The sequence below is a fragment of the Eptesicus fuscus genome, chromosome 23, assembly GCF_027574615.1.
Source record: "Eptesicus fuscus isolate TK198812 chromosome 23, DD_ASM_mEF_20220401, whole genome shotgun sequence".
NCBI classification, from domain to species: Eukaryota; Metazoa; Chordata; class Mammalia; order Chiroptera; family Vespertilionidae; genus Eptesicus; species Eptesicus fuscus.
The window spans coordinates 1,898,171-1,922,803 of record NC_072495.1 but is presented as its reverse complement, the minus strand read 5'-3'; the positions used below and the strand labels follow the sequence as shown (position 1 = coordinate 1,922,803).

General features: G+C 45.3%; 1 protein-coding gene and 1 long non-coding RNA gene across 6 annotated transcripts in view; one reads left to right on the top strand and one right to left on the bottom strand.

Annotated features, from left to right (window-relative positions):
* Positions 1-422: 422 nt before the first annotated feature.
* On the bottom strand, positions 423-4,663 carry LOC129148057 (uncharacterized). Of its 2 annotated transcripts, none has more exons than XR_008555239.1 (3): positions 4,255-4,663; positions 3,673-3,807; positions 423-1,254 (listed from the first exon to the last, which is right to left on the bottom strand). It is a non-coding gene; the product is annotated as an uncharacterized LOC129148057 (long non-coding RNA). The 2 variants fall into 2 exon arrangements; XR_008555240.1 differs by lacking the exon at positions 423-1,254 and adding an exon at positions 2,721-2,972.
* A 10-nt stretch (positions 4,664-4,673) lies between these two features.
* TBCEL (tubulin folding cofactor E like) overlaps positions 4,674-24,633 on the top strand; it is a 67,364-nt gene continuing 47,404 nt past the window's right edge. Inside the window, exons 1-3 of one of the 4 annotated variants that reach the window (XM_054712360.1) lie at positions 4,674-4,798; positions 5,350-5,492; positions 9,812-9,929. The gene's annotated coding sequence lies outside the window, so the exon portion shown is untranslated. The remainder of the gene's footprint in view (positions 4,799-5,349; positions 5,493-9,811; positions 9,930-24,633) is intronic. The other 3 variants (XM_054712361.1, XM_054712359.1, XM_054712358.1) reach the window with 3 other exon arrangements.

Here is a 24,633-nt window from a genome sequence, read left to right as displayed (position 1 = left end):
TCATAGACCACCCCCCTCCCCCCCACACACACACACACACACACACACACACACACAGGTGATGCCATGTGCCCTTCTCATAGGACCACTCCCCCCCTCCGCCACACACACACACACACACACACACTGGTGATGCCATGTGCTCTCTCATAGGACCACCCCCCCCCCCCCCGTCCACCACACACACACACACACACACACACACACACAACCTGGGTGTGGCTTCCAGGGGGAAAAAACCTCCATGTTTTAGAACTGAAGGGGTCAACAACCCCATTGCAATTTAAAGGCAACCAGGCAAGAGAGATTCTGTCCTTATTGATAGAACATTATTGTTCAATTTTATTAATTTCGTACTAATTTCAAAATGTGAAGAATGAAAAAATACTAATATTACCATACACAAAGAGCAGATACAGTGCTGAGGTCAAGAAAGAAAGACATTTATGGAGCAATAAAGTAACAGCCTCTCTAATCACAAATGGCAGAAGAGCAGGGGCCTAAGAACAAGCATAAAGAAACTGGGTATTCAATCTGCCTGAAGAGCTGAGAGCCTGGGTGTGACATTCCCATGTCCGAGGTTCACATCTCAGGGAGTCGGTGCAAGTGCAGTGATCCTCCGGCCAGCCACGCAGCGGAGGAATGCTGCGTGCTTCAGTATTCTCCGCCAGTCCAGCGTGCTCCCTGACTCTCAAAAGCTCAGAGGAAAGCAGGGACCAGAGGCCTCTCACCCGTTGGCACTGTTTCATGGATTGATGCATGACCTTGGCGGACTTTTCTTTAGCATCCGGGACACGTTAGACTCTGTGGGAAATGATGCCGTAGATACACTGTGCTCTGTCTGGGAGGATAGACTCACCTGAAAGAGGCAGCAAAAGTGAAGCACACACCATCCAGGCCCTGGAGTGTTGGGTCTGGAACATAACCAGGTAGGAACGCAGGGCCGTGTCCAGGGGCTGAGATAGGCTTTAGTGGAGGAAGCAACACTGAGTCTTAGGGTTGTTGAAAAAATTTGGGGTGGTGATGAACACACAATGCAATATTCAGATGATGTATATAATTGGACACACACACACAATTTTTTTATGTTTAGAAAAACAGATTTTGCTTCATCTCCTTGGAGTGGAGTCTGGTACCCATGTGGGTGGAGACAGGACTCTGCTGTAAGAGGCAGCTTGTTGCTGTTCTGTTTTCATCAACAGCAGGGTGGGGGCGGGGCAGGATCCTGGCTCTCCTATTGCTTCTTCCTTTTTGCTGTCAACAGTAATTAGAGATTGTCACCACTATTTCATTTCCAGGCTTCCTTAAATTGCATTTGTGGGATTAGCTGCAGGGACAGACAGACCTAGCCCGGCAGAAGACAAAAAGACTAAGTGTTCTGAAGTGGGTTATACGCTCTTTAAAAATAACAATCACATAATTTTTACTTTTGAGAGAGAGAGAGAGAGAGAGAGAGAGAGAGAGAGAGACATGTTGATGTGAGAGAAACATCAATTGGTTGCCTCCCACACGTGCCCTCTGGGACTTCAGCTGCTCTCTGTGGGAACACTGCCAGCCCTAAGAACAGTAAGAATTTAAAAGAGAAGAGAATTTAAGAAACCTCTGCGACATCATCAAGCTAAACAGCATCAGATCATAGGGGTGTCAGAGAGAGAAGATAGATAGCAAAGAAATGAGGACCTATCTGAGGTAGCAACCTTAAATGACGCACTAGACTAGATGGATTTAATTGATAACAGGATATCCAGTCTTTCCATGTGCACGTGGAACATTTTCCATGATAGACCATATCTTAGGAAAAACACAAGTCTCCATAAATTTAAGAATTTTCAAATCATGTCAAACATCTTCTCTGACCACAATGGTAGGAAACAAAAAATTACAAGAAAGAATATGAACTCAACCTCTGCCGTTTACTAGCTGTATTTTGCAAGGAGTGTATTACTTAACCTGCATTTCACTCGGTAACTAGGATGGTGCCAAACACACTTCACAAGCTTATTGTGAGGACTGAAAGCTATAAGTTAAGTGAACTATAGCGAGCATCGCCTGGCACATAGGCAATGAAAGTAGCTGTGATTGTTGTTATGGTGTAATCAACGTTGAACTAATGACTCAGTTAGAACACAGACTTAGAATCTTAGAATCAGACGGGTCAACCAGTCCAACCTCCCCAGTAATTCTTTATATATTATTCCAACAGATTCAGCCTTTGTTTAAACTGTCCCGGTGACGGGGAACGCATTAGAACCAACTGAAGCACCTCCAATTCTTTGAAAGTTTTTCCTTATTATTAGGTTGGACCATATGAAATTTGTTCGTAGGTTAAAATAATCAGACTATCCACAAGTTCTAATAAAATGTTCCTTCCTTATCCTATTTTCTGTTTCTTTAGTTCACTGTCTGCTCTTCTGCTCAATGACAGTCATTTAGACATAATGAGGAATCAGTGGTGTACAAACAGGCTTAGTTCCTGCCTTCACAGAGGCTTGAGTGCTTGTCAAGGAGCCAATGAGAAAACAAGCAATCATGTATAATTTTCAGTTTCAAGGAGATAGAAGAAAAATCTTTCAAGCAAAGAGCTTAGCAAAACAAATTTCTGAAGAACAGAAGCATGAGGAATTGAGAGTAGAGAGCAGCATTGCCCCATAACTTTCTGGGATGATATAAATATTCTATGTAGACACCGTCAAATAGGATAACATTAGCCACATATGTTTATTGAGCACTTGATATAGGGCTAGTGTCATATGTCTCAGGAAATGTAGTTTTAATTTAGCTTAATTTTAATTAATTTAAATTTAAATGACCACATGGAGGTAGTGGCTACCAGACGGGACAGGACAGGTAAGGAATAAGAGGAGACAGGGAATCACATGATCAGATGTGAGTTCTGGAAAGAGAATTCTGGCTGTCTTGTGGGCAGAGATTGGAGATGGGTGAAGACAGTGGTCTTGCCTTTAGGAATTGCTCTATAAGGGGAGAGAAGGGAACAAAAGAAAAGTGACTTGATAACATCTCAAATAAATAAAAAAGTATATAACTAATCATACCTGGTCATATACAACACTCACAGATACATTTATAGACCTTGTACATGGTATTTGTTAATAGTAATGATCCACATTTCTTGCCTTTTCCCTAATTGCTCAGAATACATTTAACTTGCTAAGTATTTCTGGGTATCCCCAGGGGTACCTGAACTCACAAGCCTATCATTGAGTATCCATGGAGCACCCACCCATTTTTTTCCTCCTCTCTGCATATTTCATTCTGCCCTCTCTTGGCCCTTGCCACTGAGGCTATTTTTGAATGTGATCATGGCAATGACCCTGATACTCCCAAAGCCATTCATTCTAAGATGCCAGAAGGCTCCCTGTTCTCTGCGGCAGGAGGGAAAAGCCCCACGTCAACAAACTAAGCCACATTGATTTGACTCACACACACCCCACCCCCCTTGATCCTCAGAGCACTTTCTTTAACCAGCTCTTTCAGGCTCCCTCTCCACCCCCTTTAACTTCATTAAGTGCTATCTATGGTCGAGAGAAAACAAAACAAAACGAGGCAAGTAAGTCCCCAGGAACGGCCATTGGGTCCCTCCTAAAGAATTTTGTCTCCCTGACTCTAGGAACCAAGTATACATCCCCAGGCATGCACACCATAAACCCTCACCTGCTTCCTGACACACACCACAGGAAAGCACACTCAGCCCAGGCAACAGACCTCGGCTCCTAACACTTCAGCTAACATATCCACAAAGGCCGACTTCTCAGGGCCAGCCAGCACCATCCTACTCCGTGTATGTTCCTGCAAAGGAAACGGACAAAGGAGTATGAAGCAATCACTGCCCGACGGTCAGGTACAGTGTGTGCGGGGCTGCAGCAACAGCATAACGGAAAGCGAGTGGACTTTATTGTGGTGCCAGATGGACCTGGATTCAGACCTTAGCCTGGTCACTTCGACTAACTGCCTGGCCTGGGACAGGTGACTTAACGTCTGTGAACTTCAGTTTTCAAATCTATAAAACAGCCCCTGGGTGAGGGCAGTGAAATTGGAAGTAGCCGCTGCACAGAGCCTGGGCCGGGCAGGGTGCTCAGAAGTGGAAGCTCCTGCTGCTCCTCTGGCCGCGGAGCCCCGACAGCTCCGGACCTACGGGCCTAGGAAGGGGCCGCAGCATGGCGGCCAGAGCGCTCCTCGTCCTCACGCACCCGCACCCGCATCTTGGGATGGGGTTGGACTCCAGCCTGGGGGCACCTGCTGAGGACGCCGACGCGAGACCGGAAGTGAGTTGGTCAGGGTCCCACCACAAATGAGTGACCCCAGGACACGATTCCAAGTGAGCCGGGAAGGCTCAACCCAGGGCCGCTCGGGGAGGCCGCAGCCCTCAGCCGCCCAGGCGCGGACCGTCTGCGCTCCTCCGCGGCACCGGCTGGCCCTCCGGCCGCACCACAGACAGCATCCCAACAGGGCATCTCCCGGGGACAACTCGCCGGCGCGGGCCCCGCCGCCATGGCAACCGGACACTGCCGCCAGGGCAGCGCGAGACGGGGTGAGGCCCAGCTCCTCCGGCCCCGCCCACTCACGCAGAGGACGTAGACTGCGCCCGGGTCACGTGGAGCTGTTGGGCCTGACAGCTGCTTCCGGGTCAGGTCGGGACGCCGGGCTCCTGGGCCCGCGCTGGGAACGAGGCCGAGCGGGCCGGGGCGCGGGGACCGGGCCGAGGCCGAGCCGAGCGGCTCCGCGGCGGCGGCCGGGAGGGGGGAGGACGGCGCAGAGCTCCCGCCTCCCGGGCTGAGGGGTGAGTGGAGCCGGCGCCGCCTCCTGGGGACCCGCGGCCCAGGCGCCCCTCGGGAGCGGGAGCGGGAGCGGCGGGGGACGGGCCTGCCCGGGAGGAGGGCGGGCGGCCTGGCCGGTGGGCGCCGCGGGGGCCCAGGCTGGAGGGGCGGCCAGTGCGAGTTCCCGAGAGTCGGGGCGCCTCCGGGGCCCGGGGCGTTTGGCTGGGGGCGGCCACGGCCGGGCCGAGGCGGCGAGGACTCCGGGCCGCTGTCTCCAGGGCAGGGAAACGTGTCCCCGAACCACTGGAGCCAAAAGCAAACAGTGGCACCGCGTCCCCGCGGAGTCCCGGGCGCTAGGCCTCCTTCCAGGGCGGAGGGAGCGGCGGAGTGGGAAAGGCCTGGGGGAATCGCCTTGCCCTCTGCGGGGCGATGCTGAGGGCGCGGGCACTGGAGGAACGGGTCGGAGGGGGCTGGGCCCCCCGGGGGACTGGGCGGCGGAGTCCCAGGACTTGTCTTAGGAAGCCGATTGGCACTGGTGAGGCAGGAGGCTGTCCGCCGCCTTCTCTTGGGACAGGGGTGCTGGGAGCTGCCGATAAGAAAGTTGATTGCAAGAGCCGGACTGTTTACTTCGGCGGAGGAAGGAGGAGCTCCGCTCTGCGTGGCTAACCGGCCGGGAGCTGTGGCCCCGCCTAAGGCGGCTGGGACCTGAGTGCTCTTGTAAGTTTGGCTGAGGCGCGTCCCAGCTCTTCCTTCCTGTGCTGCCCGCGGCTCCTTTTGGCTCCCAGGAGTCATCTTGAGCAGAGATTTTGAGTAGGAGCTGAGAACGATGGAAAATTCCCAGCCCCGGGTCCTGAGCCATCCATCGGACCTAGATCTCTGGAGTAGGAGCTTTCAAACTCCTTTTTAAAAAACCGTGCTCCATAGAGAGAAGTACAGTTAGCATCAGGATCCAGTGCCTACCTACGTATGGATGAAAAGTTTCACAAAGCAGTGTTTATCCTTATGACGTGTGATGCCGTCCAATGATTTCTATCATATTTCATTCTCTTTAATTAAAAATGCTAAATTCACTAAATCGATTTATGGGTCCCAAATTGCAGTTTGAAAAATCCTGTCTCCAAGGCAAATTTCTTTGGCCTCAAATTTCTTTGGCCTCCTGTTGTCTGCTGCTAGCGAGCAAGGCTGGTTACCCCACATGAATCCTGAGGGTGCTGGGGAGGGATTCATTTGTTTAAATATTTATCATATAGCATATTTGACTGCTGTTTGTACCATAATCTTAATTATGATGTCTTAATTTGCTTGATCATTTGATGAAAGGTTTGAAATAAGCATGTTCTTTAATTTTCTCTATCCTTTGCTGTGTCTGAGAAATAGGAGAGGCCAAGTTTCATTTAGTTGACTTATTCCTACAACATAGTAAGGTAATTTTATTTTAATGTTACAGTGCTGTAAGCATACACTGATTTCCTTTTCTGCTGTTTAAAAAAATATCTAGCTGAAACCTAAACTATTCTCTATTAATTAATATATGGTACTAGAGGCCCGGTGCATGAAATTCATGCACTGGGGGTGGGGGGAGGGGCGGACATCCCTCAGCCCCGCCTGCAACCTCTCCCAGACCGGGACCCCTCAGTGGATGTCCGCCTGCCAGCTTAGGCCCAATCCCGGGACCTGCTTGCTCCTTACCACTCAGCAGCTCCTTAGCGGCAAGCTCCTTACCACTGAGCTGTGGAGGCTGGAGAGGCTTCTGGCTGAGTGGCACTCCCCCTGTGCGAGTGCACTGACCACCAGGGGCAGCTCCTGTGTTGAGCATCTGCCCCCTGGTGGTCAGTATGCGTCATAGCAACTGGTCGTTCGCTGTTCGGTCGCTTTGCATATTAGCCTTTTATTATATAGGCTACTTCTACATAATTAAAAGTATATGGTTTTGGTATATATTTTAAACTTAAGTATAACTTTGAATCAGTTAACATCATTATTCCTCCCCCCCCCCCCCCCCCCAGGAAAATGTTGTTTTCATCTGTGTATAAATCAGCAAGGTCCTTATATTATTGTAATAAACATTAAAGAGTGTTGGTGACCAAGTGAGAAGCCTGCATGTGTTGATCTGTTTAAAGTCCTTTTAAAAGTTGTGACACAGCCTGTTGCTACAGGATGTTGGGTGCCAAATGATGTTACCTGATTTCAGTAGGTCAATTTACAGGGCATATATTTAAGACCAGTTTACTGGTGTTAATTTTTGTTGAGGATGCCTCCATATTATTTGGAACATGGAAATCAAAGGCACAGCCATCAGGGAAGAATTGCTCAAATTAAACTTCATCAGTGGGGTCACATTAGATGCCTTAAGAAAGATTCTTATCATCTTTAAACTTTGTTGTAAAATCTATCTTTCTTAACTACTTATTGACTATATCTTGGTTATTGATGAGCGAACTGTGTTGTCATGTACCAGTCATCCTTTAAATTATCTTTTAATCAGGTAAATAGTTGTTTTAAAATATTTAGCTTTAAAGCATGTTTAAAACATGTTTGGGTTTTTTTTATGGTAAGTGTTTGAAACATGAAGGAAGAGTCTCATTAAATTTCTTTTCCCCTGGGAATTTCAATAAACAGTTGTGGAGAATATACCCTGAGTGAATGTGTGTACTTTTTTATAGTTTTCTTTTCTTTTGAACCTCAGACTTTTAAATGACCTTTTCCCCTTCTAATTTTTGCTTCTAAACTGGTGAGTTTGGAAATTCAAATCTTAGAATTGAATCAAATTGTTAGAACTTTTGATGCCAAGGATGAAACATTTGCGAAATAATGTTTTTTTCCTCAAAGTGACACACTACCCGAGTTATGCTCAGTTTTTTGGCGAAGTTTGACACACCTAGCTCAGAAGGTTGCCCATCACTGGCCTAACCATTTTATTGTCTTATTCTAGGTCTGTATGATCTTGCATAGCTTCAAAGAATATTATTGTCCTTTATCATTTCCTTCCTCAAAACCATTAGCAACTTCACAGTGATGGCACTGTATAGGTTGACATTGAGGTCATTCCACAGCCTCTACTCTTCTTCTGACATTTTTTCAATTCTGAAATGCAAATCCTCCATTTTTACTAAGTGGTTTACTCATCAGACCTTCCTTTCTATATGATGTTATTCCTGAAAGCCTGCAGGAAGTGTCTTTCCTTTCCTCATGAAAACCTACTTTCTTTTCATTGCTGATGACTCTTCTTCCTTGACGTCTCTTTTCTGTTCTGCCTGCATTGCTTTTCTTCGATTGCTTTGTATTGTTTGTGTGCCTTGTTTTTTCCCTTTTAGATTGTGAACTCATAGGACACAGGAAGCTCAAGTATCCCTGAATCTCTAGGACACCTAGCACAGGGTTTATGAGAGCTTGGTTACTGGATCATGTGACGCAGAATTAACTGGATTTGTGGTTAAAATTGCAGCTCTCTGAAAATTGTGCCCTAGACTTACTGAATCAAATTCTAGGTATGTGACTTGTGATTCTTCCGTTCAGTAAAATTTGAGAATCACTGACCTAGCGTGATACTTTAAGTTACAGTAGGCACATACATAGAATTTTTGTTTCAAGTGATGTAAATGAATTGAGCAGCCAGGAGGCTGGTTTACTTTTTTAGGGCTTTGGAGTCAGGAAGCCTAGATTTGAATCCTGTCTCACTAGCCATCTGACTATAACATTTCTGCTTTAGTTTTCCAATCTTTTAAATGGGATTAATAATAGTACCTTTCATCAGGATGTTGTGTAATTGAACATACGTAAAACCACATAATACAGACACATAGTAAAACTCAAAAGATTTTATCTGCTGTTGTTAAAGGATGATCAGCCTGACAATGGTCATTGAAGTAATGGAAAGTGACACTAGGCTCCATGTCAATCACTGTTAATTGCTCTTGGTTACCAGATAGTGGGCTTATATATGTGGTGTTTTAAGTCATAAAGGTGTTTTGCTTTAGGACAGTGGTCGGCAAACTCATTAGTCAACAGAGCCAGATATCAACAGTACAACGATTGAAATTTCTTTTGAGAGCCAAATTTTTTAAACTTCAAAATAGACTCGCCCAGGCCGTGGTATTTTGTGGAAAAGCCACACTCAAGGGGCCAAAGAGCTGCATGTGGCTCGAGAGCCTCAGTTTGCCGACCACGGCTTTAGGATTTCAGTTTTTTTCCTCTTCATCTCCCCATTGCCTGAAGGATGAAGTGCAAACTTTTCAACAGCGAGCTGCCCCTCAGCACCCGGTCCTCCAGCCTCTTGCTCCTCCAGCCTCTTGCCCCACACTCTTCGGCAGCGAGGCCGTTTCTCACGCACCCTTACGGGGCCGTACAGCGCGGTACTGTTCGCAGGGAGAGCCGGGGCTCTCTTCCAGGACTCGCCCTTCATGAGGAGCGTCGCTCTCGGAGTTCTCAAAGGGCTTTGTGCATCCTTTGCATCACCTTTGTGCACATTTGTCTTCTTTTGGAGGGAAAAGGATTTTGTCCTAGTATATGCGCCCAGTACATTTTAAATAATTAGTCCACCTTGTTAGAGGTGGGAGATGTTCAGTTGTAATTTGACTCAGATAAGCTTTCCCGTGTGCTTGGAGTTTTCTACTCTCAACTTCCATCATAACTACTACTATTGACTGCTTACCACATGACAAGGCACAACTAGATGTTTTAAAACCTTTATCTTCACTATGACTATGAAATAACTATTAATAGCTCCATTTTACAAATGAGGAAATTGGCATAGAGAGGTTAGTAACTCTCAAATTTCAATGTTGTTTCGTAATTGAACTCGGGCCAAACTGAAGCTCACGCTCTTAATCATAGTATTCTTCTAAGAACAAGATTTAGGCCTGACCAGTGTGCTCAATGGTTAGAGTGTTACCCTGCACACCAAAGGATCACAGGTTCTGTTCCCAGTCAAGGGCATGTACCTGGGTTGCAGGTTGGATCCCCAGCCCTAGTCTAGGTGCATGGGGGAGGCAACCAATCCATGTTTCTCTTCCCCTCACTCCCTCTCTAAAAATCAGTGGGAAGATATCCTCCGGTGAGGATTAACAGCAGCAGATTAGGAGATGTGAGCAGATGGCATGCTGCCGGAGCTCAGGGCTGTGCCTGTGAAGCTGGGCTGACTGGGATCTGTTACTGGTACGTGAGAGACAGAGTATTTAAACTAAAACTCTTCTTGAATTAATGCTTGTCCAGTGGTTTTCAATAGTCCCTTTCCGTCCTGTCATACTCCTGATTGGTATACTTGATTTTCATTTCACTGCCAGAAGATGTTCATGTTCCTTCTCAGTAAAGTTTACGTTTTCATTCATCCGAGTATTTGTTGCCCCGTGGCAGACACTGTTCCCTGCAATGCTGGACCAGACTGATGGCTCCTGCTTTTGTGGGTTTGGTTCTCGGGGAGAGGGACCTAGAACCAAGACAGAAATGCTGTAAAAAAATGAAAGAGGGTGAGATGATGAGTGATTGAAAGTGGCAGTGGTGCTGTTTTTGATGGGGTCCTCAGAGGCAGCCTCAGTGAGAAGATCGCCTTTCTGTTTAAATTTGAGATGAAGCCAGCTAAGCCAAGAGCCAGGGAAAGGGCACGCATCCCTGTGGACCACTGCGAGGCGGGAGCCGCCCAACAGGCGAGGGGAAGAGGGGAAGCAGTAGGGTTAGAGAGGTAGAGAACAGGTTAAATGAAGTCCTGAAGACTGTGATAAAGAGATTACATTTTTTCCTAAGTGTGAAGGGAAGCCATTGGAGAGTTTAAAGGACATGATTTGACTTACATTTTGAAAAGATCACTTGGCTGCTTTGTGGAGAATGAATTGTGCAGTCCTGAGTGAGAGGCTGATGGAGGCTTGAACCAGATGAAGTGATGAAGGTGGAAAGAATTGGGATGTTTTAGAGGTAGTTGATGGGTCTTGCTGATTAATTACTTGGGGTGTGAGAGGAAGACAAATCGAATGTGACTCTGAAGGTAGGGACTGATGGAGGAGGAGCAGGTTTAAGGAGGGAAGCAAGAGTTGTTTTTGTCCCTGATTATATACATCCCCACCCTCCAAGGATACCATAACTCTGAATTTTGTGCTTATTATTCTCTGACTTTTTTTTTTATAGTTTTTACCACATGTGTGTGGCCCTACACAATATGATGATTAATTTAATATGGATTTGAATTTTTTTAAAATAAATTTTTATTGTTCAGATTATTACAGTTCCTCTCCCCCCCCCCCCATAGCTCCCCTCCACCCAGTTCCCACACCACCCCCTGCCCTTGCCCCCCCACTGTCCTCATCCATAGGTGTACGGTTTTTGTCCATTCTCTTCCCACACCCCTTCCCCCCGAGAATTGTCAGTCCACTCCCTTTCTGTGCCCCTGATTCTATTCACCAGTTTATTCTGTTCGTCAGATTTTTTATTCACTTGATTTTTAGATTTACTTGTTGACAGATATGTATTTGTTGTTCATAATTTCTATCTTTACCTTTTTCTTCTTCTTCCTTTTCTTAAAGAATATCCTTCAGCATTTCATATAATACTGGTTTGGCGGTGATGAACTCCTTTAGCTTTTTCTTATCTGTGAAGCTCTTTATCTGACCTTCAATTCTAAATGATAGCTTTGCTGGGTAGAGTAATCTTGGTTGTAGGTTCTTGCTATTCATCACTTTGAATATTTCTTGCCACTCCCTTCTGGCCTGCATAGTTTCTGTTGAGAAATCAGCTGACAGTCCTATGGGCACTCCCTTGTAGGTAATTAATTGTTTTTCTCTTACTGCTTTTAACCTTTTGCACTCGGATGTCGAGTGTGACTCAACACGGTTAGCATTAGAGTAAAGGAATCGAGAAAAAAGCAAGCGAGTGCAAAGGGTTAATATTCTCTCTTTGTCTTTAGCCCTTGACATTTTAATGATGATGTGTCTTGGTATGGTCCTCTTTGGATTCCTCTTGTTTTGGGTTCTCTGCGCTTCCTGGACTTGTAAGTCTATTTCTTTCACCAGGTAGGGGAAGTTTTCAGTCATTATTTCTTCAAATAGGTTTTTCAGTATCTTGTTCTCTCTCTTCTTCTGGCACCCCCATGATGTGATGTTGGTACGCTTCAAGTTGTCCCAGAGGCTTCTTACACTATCTTCATATTTTTGGGTTCTTTTTTCTTTTTTCTATTCCGGTTGGGTGTTTTTTGCTTCTTCGTATTTCAAATCTTTGACTTGATTCTTGGGATCCTCTAGTCTGCTGTTAGATCTCTGTATATTATTCTTTATTTCAGTCAGTGTATGCTTAATTTCTAGTTGCTCCTTTTTTATATCTTTGAGGGTCTCACTAAATTTCTCAGAGGTTTCTAGAAGATGAATAACCTTATAACCGTGGTTTTGAACTCTATATCCAGTAGTTTGCTTTCCTCCATTTCTTTCATTTGTGATCTGTTTCTTTGTCTCTGCATTTTGGCTGCTTCCTTGAGTTGTTAGAGTGGTCTTGTGTGCTAGGTGTCCTATAGGGCCCAGTGGCTCAGCCTCTCCCCAGTTACCTGAGGTGGACACTCGTGATGCACCCCTTTGTGAGCTGTGTGCACAGTCTTGTTGTTAAGCCTTGATTGCTGTTGGTATCACTGGGAGGAATTGACCTCCAGGCCAATTGGCTGTGAGGATTAGTTGTGTCTACAATGGGAGAACTGTACTGGAGACACCCTTATGGGGCAAGATTTGCTTCAGTGGGGCTTTGGCGATCACTGAGTCTGCCATGATTGTGTCTCTTATGGATGTGAAGAGTTGTAATCTGGATGGTCTCACTCTGACCACTGGGTACACTGGCTCTTGGATCTCCAAGGAGGTGCAACGTCAGCCATTGCCTGAGGCCACTCAGCAGGAGCTACAGAGAGATCTGCAGATTCCTCCTCTTAGTTTGGGGTTTGGAGGTGCCCAGTGAGGCCCAGCTGTGAAGCAATGCCAGCTACTGTCCAGCCTTGGGCCTTCTTTTGGAGGCTCTGTGGCTCTCTGATCCAGCTACAGTTTGTTAGGTTTTATATTGCAAAAGGCCAGGCCATTCATATGCAAAAGCCTCTGCACACAGCTTGGGTGGGGTTGTAAATTGGGTGGGCGGGGTCTCAGGGAATCACCAGGGCGGAGCAAACAGCAATGGCTGACCATTAGCCCTGCCCAGAAGAGGTCCCTGGGTCTCTATGTCCCGCGGCACCATGCAGGAACAATGATTGTTGCAAGCACCTCTGAGAGAAAGCCACCCTCGTGTTCCGGCCTGATGCCAGACAGTTCAGTTTCTCCCCGTATGAGTCTGGGTCCCCAGAGTCTCGCCCAGAACTGGAGTTCAGAGCAGCTGGAGCTTGTATCTCCCTCCAGATTGAAAAAGACAACAGCATACCCAGTTGCCAGCCCTTTTCCGCGCATGCCGCCGTACCTCCAAACCTCCTACTGAACTCAATGGCATTTTTCCTTCTAGTTGTAGAATTTCCACTCAGCCAGGCTTCCCATGGTTCTGGATGACATCTGTTTTGTCTTTTAGTTGTAGTTTTGAAGTGGTTGTGCGAGGCAGCAAGTTCAGGTGTTTACCTATGCCGCCATCTTGGTTCCTCTGGATTTGGTATTTTAATAAGTGGCATTGTGTTGTACTTTTTTTCCCCTTGTGATTAGTTATTTTATTTATTCTCTAGGAAGCAGTCCTAGGGAACTGTCAATTGTTAATTTCCATCGCTGTGTAACTTCATCTTTTGAACATAACACCATTTATCCAACTGCCTATTGGATGCAAGACCCTTTTTGTTTTCCACCAGGACTTTGTGATTTCAAAACACTCCGTTGTGGACATTTTTTGCTTTTCTCCTGGTCCCCTGAGAAGAAGAATTGCTGTGTCACAGGGAGTGTGCATCTAACGTCACCGGACAGCGATCACTTGTTCTGCAAGGTGTTTGTGCTCCCGCCCCTATTCTGCCGCATTTTCTCCAGCACTTGGTGTTGTTTTTAAATTTTGATCTTTTATATAAAATGGTGTTTCATTGAGATTTTAATTTTTCCTTTTGGAATATTATTGAACTTGAACATCTTTTGTACGTATTTATTAATCATTCATATTTTATCTTCTGTCAAATACGTGTTCATGTCCTTTGTCCATTTTTCTGTTGGGTTGGTTGCCTTTTTCTTACTGTTTTCAAGAGTTCTCTTTATTAGTTACACGTGTTGTGAGTATCTTTTTCCAGTTGCCTTTTTAAGGGTTTAATGTCTTTTTCATGATCTAAAGTTTTTCATTTTACTTGTCAATTTTTTCTTTATGGGTTCCTTCAGTGTTTTGTTTATGAAATATTTTCCTATATCAAGATCTTAAAGCTCTTCTGTTAGAAAAATATAACTATTTTCTTCTCATAAGGATAAAGTTTGCCTTTCACATTTTACCTGGGGTTGGGTTTTTCTAAGTTGTGAGGTGAGGATCAACTTTCATTTTCCCCACATTGATAGTCACTGTCTTGAGACCAGTTACTGAATAGTTAGCCTTTTGCTGTGAACCTCTATGCCACTTCTTGCCGGATTACATCCACCTGTGTCTGGGCTGCCTTTTCTGTTTCATTGATCTGTGCCCCACTAGCCCCCTCCCCCACTTCATGCTTTTTTAACATGTACAGTCCATGCTTGTAATGTTTGTCATTCATGGTACATGTATAAAGTTGCCACATATACTGAATTAGTGAATCTGGAACCATTGCTTCCAGGGAAAATACATAGTTAGGTTCCTGCCAGCCTTTGGTCATAACATTTTCATCAACTGATCAATACAAACCTGGTTTTATATGTGTTTCGGGTTAAAGACACCTTGTTCGATATATATTGTTAATTGTTAACTTTGAATTTATAGTGAGCGGCACTATAGTTCATGCCTGAGTAAATGTAATATGTATTTTCTCTATAAGGCTCCTCACAGCTTCTTACACTAAGGAACACTAGACGACACTAGCACTACATTTGGGGCCATTTTCAGTAGTGAAATCATCTCAAAAAAAGCACAGAAATATGAAAAACATGGCACTGAATAGATCGTGGAAAGAACACTTGTTTACAGCGTGAGGGCTGAAATGAGAAGGCAGAATGCCATCTTGTTCTACCTCCGCTGGAGTGCACGTCGGGTTACACACATTTTTTTTTGTTGCTTTGGGAGTTTTGAAGTAAAAATGCTCCAAATATTGCTTTTTGGATTGCCATAAATGTTAGTGAGTAGGTGGATTTGCAAGTAAGGAATCTACTGATAACGAGGCTCGCCTTTGCTGTGAAATCTTGGCATTTTCCCTTCCCATTCATGTTTACACATGCCTTTAGAATATTTTATTTTCAAAGAGTAGTTTAATGCAATGACTCTCTCACATACTAAGTTCTTATTGACAGAGGCCATTATCTTAAAAAAGAGACTCCTTTTTTTGTGAATAATTTGTGATATTTGTAATCATGATATTGATACCTAGTTCATAGCTAAATGAGCTAAGAATTTTAGGAAAGAATTGCAATTCATAAAATCTTGAAAACAAGTCTAAATTATTAATCCCTTATTCTGATTCATGAGGATCATATTATGTCATAGATACTGTTAATAACTTAAGGTCTAAGTGTTGGAAAGCTAAGTGCCTTTTGGAGGTTGTAATTTAAATGTTAACTCTGTAGTTCCTCATGAATTAGTGACATTTCTCCATGTGAACATTAGTGAAGGAGTCCAAGAAAAGATAAAGATCATAAATCAAATTTCCCATAAAATGTATTTATTGAGACTAATTTATCCCCTACTCACTGTTTGAGAGTCTTCAGTGAATTGTTGGTGTTAATTTGATAAGTGTGCTGAGAGAGAGTAAGAATCAGAAATTTTGGACTTATGTTCATTTTTTACATATTATATATTTTATTCATTAATTTTTTGAAATATTTCCCATTGTGGTAAAATATATATAACAACATGTATAATTTAAAAAAAAGTTTTTATTGATTTTTAGAGAAAAGGAGAGGGAGAGAGAGAGAAATGTTAGTGTGAGAGTGACATATCAATCAGCTGCCTCCTGCACGCCCCCTACCAGGGATGGAGCCCATAACCTGGGCATGTGCCCTGACTGGGAATGGAACTCGCGACCTTTCAGCGCATGGGATGACACCCAGCCAACTGAGCCACAATGGCCAGGGCTCATTTTTATCATGTTTAAGTGTACAGTTCAGTGGTATCAAGTACATTCACATTGTTGTACAATCATCACCACCATCTATCTTCTTCAGGATTTTTTCATATTCCCGGACTGAAACTCTATATCTATTAATCAATAACTCCCTATTCCCCACTCTGCCCAGCCCATAATTCTACTTTCTGTCTCTATGAATTTGATTACTCTAGATCAGTGGTCAGCAAACTCATTAGTCAACAGAGCCTAATATCAACAGTACAACGATTGAAATTTCTTTGGAGAGCCAAATTTTTTAAACTTAAACTTCTTCTAACGCCACTTCTTCAAAATAGACTCACCCAGGCCGTTGTATTTTGTGGAAGAGCCACACTCAAGGGGCCAAAGAGCCGCATGTGGCTCGCGAGCTGCAGTTTGCCGACCACGGCTCTAGATAACTCATATAAGTGGATTCATACAGTTTTTGACCTTTTGCATCTGGCTTATTTCTTTTAGCAGTGTCTTCAAGTTTTATCCATGTGTTAGCATGTGTCACAATTTCCTTCCTTTTCAAAGCTGAATAATATTCCATCATATGTACATAGCACATTTTGTTTATTTATTCATTCATATGTTCATAGATATTTGGATTGTTTCCATCGTTTGGCTATCTATACTAATAAAAGGGTAATTTGCTAATTAGACTGGACATCTTCCATATGTCCTTCCAGACAAAGCCATGGTGGCGGGGGCCAAGGCAGAGGCAGTTAGGGGCAATCAGGCCAGCAGGGGAGAGCAGTTAGGGGCGATCAGGCTGGCAGGGGAGGGCAGTTAGGGGCAATCAGGCCAGCAGGGGAGGGCAGTTAGGGGCAGTCAGGTCGGCAGGGGAGAGCAGTTAGGCGTGATCAGGCCAGCAGGGGAGCAGTTAGGGACAATCAGGCTGCAGGCAGGGGTGGATAGGGGCAATCAGACAGGCAGGCAGGCAGAGGTGGTAGGCAGAGGTGGTTGGGGGTGACCAGGCAGGCAGGCAGAGGTGGTTAGGGATGATCAGGCAGGCAGAGGCAGTTAGGGGTGATCAGGCAGGCAGGGGAGCAGTTAGGGGCATCAGGCAGGCATAGGGGTTAGGGGCGATCACGCAGGCAGGCAGAGTGATTAGGGGTGATAAGGCAGGAAGGTAGGTGAGTGGTTAGGAGCCAGCGGTCCTGGATTGGAGGGGGTACAGGCCTGGCTGAGGGACGGGACCCCCTCCCCCTGTGCACGAATTTTGTGCACCAGGCCTCTTGTCTATATATATAAAAGCCTAAGCGTCTGTTACGACCAAAACGACTGGTCACCATGACGCGCACTGACCAGGGGACAGACGCTCAATGCAGGAACTGTCCCCTGATGGTCATTGCACTCCCACAGTAGCAGCACCGCTCAGCCAGAAACCGGGCTCACGGCTGGCGAGTGCAGTTGCGGCAGTGGGAGCCACTCCCGCCTCCGCGGCAGCGCTACTGAGTGGCGGTGGCGGCAGGTGCAGCAGGGCCGAGAGGAGTGGTAGTGGAGCTGCGCCTGGCCCTGTGTGGGGCTCCTCCTTGGCTGCCTGCCGCTTCGGCACTGCTACACCCCTCAGGGGGATGTCGGACTGATGGTTTTGGACTGCTGGGGATCGGGCCAAAACCAGCAGTCCAACATCCTCCGGGGGGGTCCCAGGTTGCGAGAGGGTGCAGACCAGGCTGAGGGACCCCACCCGTTCACGAATCTGTGCACTGGGCCTCTAGTTGTGAATAATGCTGTTACACTGGTGTACAGATACTCAAGTCACTGCTTTCAATTCTTTTGGTATATACCCAGAAGTAGGATTGCTGGGTCATATGGTAATTCTATGTTTAATTTTTTGAGGCTCTGCCATTCTGTTTTCCATAGCAGCTACACTATTTTATATTCTCACCAGCAATGCACATATATGAATCTGTAGTTACTAAAGTATCTATTGTTTTGAAGTATGACATAAATTATTAACTCTTGCATATGAAATACACTAGAGTCCCGGTGCCTGAAATTCGTGTACCGGTGCAGTCCCTAGGCCTGGCCGGCGATCAAAGTGTGAGTGTCTGGTGTGGAAGGGTAGGTCCCAGCTGACCTCTGGCCCTGGGCAGCACCTGGGGCCCTGCGCGCCCCCCTCCACCCGAGTCATGGCGCCCGAGTCCCCACATGGAGATGCAGTGAGCGTGGCCAGACGCCACTGGCTGGGGTGCAGCGTGGGCCTCAGGGCCACCCAGCAGCACCACACGGAAGCCGGGCAGGCAGCACAAGCATATTCTCTCCCGGCCGGCATTGCAGATGCTCCTGCGTGAACCCACAGGGAGCCTGACCGGCCCCTGCAGCCCCAGCGGCTGTGGCCTGGCTCACTTGGAAGAGGCCCTGTGGGTGCGGGGCGTGCTCCTCACCAGCACCCAGCACCTGAGCATGGGGGCTTCCCTGGTGCATGAGTCCTGGCATCCTGAGGGCAGGTAGGGGAAGTGAGCGCAAGCTTGGTGGATACCATGCATTCTCACACACCTCCATCCCCATCACCTACACCCCCAGGTATTCTCACACACCTCCATCCCCATCACCTACACCCCCAGGTAGCTGGCGAGAGGTTGCAGCCCCCCGCCCAGGCACTGCGGGAGATTGGTTGCCGCCACCCTCCCCCAATTCCCCATCTCAGCCTGGGGCCCGGTCTCGATCAGGCGATGAGGGCCTGCCGGTCGCTGGTTGCCGATCGGCCGGGGCTGGGCCCCCACCTGGCTTCCTCAGCACCTGGGAGCTGGGTGGCAGCCGCAACCCCCCTGCCGCCACTGCTGGTCGCCATCTGTGGAGCGATCGTGTCCCCGCTCGCACCCACCTTGGCTTGGCGCTGCCTGCTCACCTGTTCCACCATCCCACCACGGCCCCGCTCTTGTAGGGGCCCATTGGGGCCGGCAGCACCTTCACCGCTGCTAGCGCCCTGTCACTGACACTTGCCATGTTTCACGCCACCCCCTGGTGGTCAGCGCACGTCATAGCGAGTGGTTGAACTCTTGGTCGAGGAGACAATTTGCATATTAGGCTTTTATTGTATAGGAGGATGGCATGGATACCAAAATAAAATGCTCAGTATTAAAACAATTGTGGCTGTAGGTTTTGCGGAAGAATTTAGCTTGATAGCAGGTATTTCTGACTCTGCTATGGATTCATTGCTCAGTCATGTCATCTTTATTTTTGGAATCTCCGTGAAGCGGTAGACATAGTACATGCTTATTGGTAGATATGAAACATTTTTGTTCATAAATACTCTTATCTCAGAGTTTATTAATAAACCTGTCTTGCCAAAACCGGTTTGGCTCAGTGGATAGAGCGTCGGCCTGCGGACTCAAGGGTCCCAGGTTCGATTCCGGTCAAGGGCATGTACCTTGGTTGCGGGCACATCCCCAGTAGGGGGTGTGCAAGAGGCAGCTGATCGATGTTTCTCTCTCATCGGTGTTTCTAATTCTCTATCCCTCTCTCTTCCTCTCTGTAAAAATATCAATAAAATATATTTAAAAAAAAATAAACCTGTCTTAAATATTTTATAAAATTCACTTGATATGCACAATCAGAATTGATTAGAAAACTCATTGATTAGCATATTTACTGAGTGCCAGTTTAGTGCAAAGTTCCAGTCCATGATCATGCAAAGAAGCATTATGGTCCTTACCCTGAAGAATTACTCAGTCTAAGGACACAGGCATAAACATGGAAATCACGTCATTACGCACAAGTGGTATAATGCATAGTAGTACTAGTAGTACTAGTATATGGGACACAAATGAAAAGATTCCATGCCAATATGTGATTGGTTAGTTGCTCACTGAATATTTTAGGCAATAGATACCATGGACTCAGCTCAAGGGAAAGTGATGATTATGCCAGGAGGTATCTGAAAAATGAGCTGGGCACTGAAGGATCCATAACATTTCGATAGGTGGAGAGGACAGGGGAAGATCTTCCAGCTAGGAAGGAATGCTGTTATAAATGTCAGACATTTTTACTGCCTGAATCATTAATTGGCATTAATTAACAGACCTGGGACCAAAAACAATTAGATTGAATCTATTTAACAAAAATTGCTAGTCCCCCAGCCCTACATGATTGCTACCATGCTCCCTGAGTGGTGATGGTAGGAGTAATAGGATTCGCAGTAGAAGTAATAGTAATAAGCTTGTATTTACTAAGTGCCTTCTATGTGCCAGGCACCGTGGTAAACACTTTTACCCATATTGTCACCATCTTCAGCACCCTGTGCCCCCTTTTATGGACAAGGCAACGAAGACCTAAGAGAACTGAAGAAGCTTGCCCACAGTCACACATAGTGGAGACAGTCATGATTTACATCAGGCAACTTCGTTCTGAAACGCACTTCTATTACCACCAGGCAATGCCACCACAGGCCATGCTCTAGCAGCACTAAATGTGGAAAAGACAGTGACTTTTTAAACATGTTTATTGCTTTCAGAGAGGAAGGGAGAGGGAGAAAGAGAGAAACATCAGTGATGAGAGAGAATCATTGATCAGCTTTCTCCTGCATGCCCCCTACTGGGGATCAAGCCTGCAACCTGGGCGTGTGCCCTGACTGGGAATCGAACTGTGAGCTCCTGGTTCATAGGTCAATGCTTAACCACTGAGTCATGCTGGCCGGGAAGGATTAGTGAATTTTTTAATGACCTGTAAACTTTTGTAAACTCTGTGTGGCTGATGTTTAACATTCTGGCAATACCTGGTTATGAGCCAGAATGGTTTGCAAACTCCTTTAGAACACCAATTTCCAACTGGGGTGCAGTAATCATTTTTACAACATGCAGTACCTGACTATTTAGTCAGGGGCACTGACCTCTTTCCCCTTAGATTGTCAAATAAAAAAATGACAACAGCCAGCACAACCATAGCTGTCCACCGTGTGACTGAATAAAAATTATACCTACTTTTTGTCAGATTGGCAAAAAAATATAATGTGCCATAAAATATTAGTAATTAGGTTATATGTGTCATGAGATGAGAAAGGTTGAAAAGCGCTCGTCTAGAGGGCCTCATTTTAACGTAATAGCTTCCGTTGCTGCTCAGGAGTAGAGATAATGGGTGCAATCTGTCCTGTAAACAGCTGAGTAATGAATAACCTTGAACTTGTGTATTCACCACTGAGGTAGCATGCACATAGTTTTCTTCTGATGGAAATGAATCCATTCAAGAAACGAATAGTCATTGCTTTTTTGACAGGAAGAAGTTATGAGCAGTTTTTCCCTTTTGGTGACTAACCTATCAGTATTGCTGCTTAGTTTTGTGATTCAATTTGAGTAGTTACGAGAGGTGTTTGAGGTGCAGTGGTTTTCACATATTTTAATAAGTGGTATTTCTGTGATTTTTGTGTGATGCCCGTCTTGTTGACATAGTACTTGTTTGTTAGTGAAGACAGCATGGCTCAGTAGATTAGGGCCCACAAAGTCTGACTCATGCTGTTTGGGCCACAGAAACCTGAGCAGTCACCTCAGTCTCGGAGCCGGAAGCAGAAGTGTCCGTTTGTCTGTCTCAGAGGCTGGCTGTGGGAAACGGCGAGGCTGTAACACGATGGTTAATCTCGGTGTGGGGCCCTTGGCTTTGGGGGACGTGAATTTGAGAGTAAATGTATCTACTCCTGAGTGTTGAGTAAGTACAGCAAGCCTGGAGATTTTCCCAGGTTGAATCCGGGCGGGTAGGAAGGGTGTGTGGCCAATTTGTGAAAGAGCTGGGAGGTGCAGGGAGGTTGGGACTCTTCCTTGGGTGCTGTTGGATTAAAGGGTGTGGTGAATGGTAAACTGCTTTTGTTGTGCTTGCTGGAAGTTTTTGGAAAGTGTTTTCTGTATTTTAGAATGCCTAATTAAACAGCAATGTAGGCAATGATTTAAGTCAACATTTCTGGACAAGAATCTATGAAAATCAAGAAAGAAGTGCTTAGAAACATTTTTGCACAAAGGTTCTTCAGTCTAAATAGCAATATTTTCTTAATTTTTGTTTCCTCTCAAATGCTTTCTCATCAGAATCTTAAAATTCTCGGGTTCGTGCATTTGGATCAGAAATTCTAAGCACTATGTTTACATACAGTAGACCACAGCAAGCAGGTCGGTCGTATTTGCAAATGTGCAGTTGTAAATGAGGAAGCTTTCTCTTTTTTCCACATCAAATACGCCTCATGTGCATTGTGCTTGTTTAGTAGGAAATACATACAGGTCTGAGGCTGTACTTTCTGATAAGAGTCACAGCTCTAGACGTCTTTGGACTAAAGCGTGTGAGTTGGACATTTTAATATCTGGTACTGTTAGAGAGAGTCATAGTGCTGTGAGAAGCAAGGAGGGTAACAGCAGTGACTTACCAACAGCATAATTCAAGGACTAAGCGAGAGTCTGAATTCTCATTTCACTTGGCAATGTTGGATTTTTTTTTTTTTTTTAAATTCTGTCTTGCAAAGTTGATGTGCTACTTTGTTACACTTGAATGTGGTTTAGTCTACAGTTGAGAAAGACTAAAAAATGGTCGTTCATAGCAGGTTATGACATGGTGTGTCATGATAATGGATTATCAGCTACACTCAAGTTTTGCACTTGGAATGCATAAATTTGTGAATTGGTGAACTGTAATTCTATAGAATAGTTCTGAAAGTTTATTAGAATTAGTTTATTTTCCTTTCTTTTTATCTCAAGAAGGCACCCATTTAAGTATCTCTCTCTATATATAAAAGCCTAAGCAACCGTTACAGCCAGATGACCGGAACTGTGATGCGCACTGACCACCAGGGGGCAGACGCTCAACACAGGAGCTGCCCCCTAGTGGTCAGTATGCTTGCTCCCACAGTCAACCTCTTGCAGCTGGCCAACCTCCCCCGTCCCTCCCCGCTTCGCTCCCCGCCTCCCCGCCTGCAGGCCCAATCGGCACAGGCCCAATCAGCCCGGCACTGATTGGGACTGGGTAAGATGGCCTGGTTGGCCCTGATTGCCGGCCAAGCCTAGGGACCCCACCCATGCATAAATTCCTGCACTGGGCCTCTAATATCACATAAAGCTTAGAAAAGGTACTGAGATAGTATTTCAGGTTTACCTATAAATGAAATTAGGAGTGACACTGTCTAGCCTAATTATATTGACTTGGATAATATCCCTGAAGTGTTTTTATGACTTCAGCTGTAAAAGGTCCTTAATGGAATCTCTACAAACCCTAAAAATGATCATGTGGATATATGTTTAGTGATAAAGTTTTTCATGAGCTATTAGTGAAAAGGCAGTTTACAAAACTATATATGTAAAGAGACTCAATCTGTGTAAAAAATACGTATCTACATAGCATGAGGAATTGTCTGGAAACATGTGCACCATAAGGAGCACCCTGCGGTTTCGTCTACTCGCTGAATCTGTTGACCAGACTTCCAGGTGTGGCTGTGGCGCTAGACATGCTACTGATAAGGACAGGCGTGCGCCTCCCTTAGCTGGTAGAAAGGAGAAGCACATCTGCACAAAGCCACGTGGTGTTACAGGCGTGGTGTGTTTTTCCTGTTGAGCATTTAAAAAATTCAGAATGTAAATCATGGTATTCTTAAAGCAATAGAACATTTAAACATTTCAGAATGTGTATACTTTATTTTTAAAGCAATTATTTAGAAAAAAACAAAATATAATTTCACCCAAGGATATGTTTTATTGATTTTTCTTTAGAGAGAGAGGAAGAGGAAGGGAGAGAGAGAGAAACATTGATGTGAGAGAAACATCGATTGGTTGCCTCCTGTACACTCCCCGACCAGGTATGAGCCCTTACTGGGAATCGAACCCCAACCTTTTTTTGAAAATGGGGCAACACTCCAACCAACTGAACAACCCAGCCGGAGCTAGAAAAAAGCTTATTAATAGACCTTTAGTAATTCATGTATTTAATCTTTCATGGAGGGAAAAACATACAACACACATATGTTTTCCTAGAGTAATTGTGTTTTATTGGGATATACTTACGCTGAAGATCAGAAAGATTGGGAAAAGAAATGAACAAAAGTCCTAGCTAACCTAAAATGTCCCAGACACTAGCAGGGTTTGAGTACAGTGGGGATCTTTCATAAAAGGAAGCTTTCCCATACGAGGTTAAAATTCCACAAAGGTAAAGTTAAATGGGCTTAAAAAGAATTTAAAAAAATACTTGGAAACATTGAGAAAGCTTGTAACCTTAAAAGATTCTTGGGTGGTCTCTGAGAGATTTCCCCCCACAGGCTTATTTTGTTATTATTGACCTCCTGCAAAGAACTCAGCCTATAAATGTCTCTCTTATCCTTTTAAAAAAAGAACAAGCTATAAAAACTCTCTCTGAACGTTTGGTTTTTCTCCATCCATTGTCCCATCTCTTCTGCTTTCATTGAAGCTTCTCAAAGGCCTGGTCTGCACTCACTGTCTTCACTCACTTATTTCCTCAGCTCCCGATGTGTACCCACTTGGCTGTCCTGAAAATGCTTCCCCGAGATGAATGAACTAGTTGCCCAGGGGCTTTAAAATTCTCACCATTTTTGACCTCTCGATATTCTGCATAACGATTGGTAACCCCCATCCTTGCACTATTCGTGGTGATCTATCAACATTTTTTTACTCTTATCTCTCTGAGCAATAAGCTGAGTCTCCCATCCACCCTGCAGTCACATGTCCTGCTCCCCCAACGCGTATTTCATGGTTTAGCTATACAGCT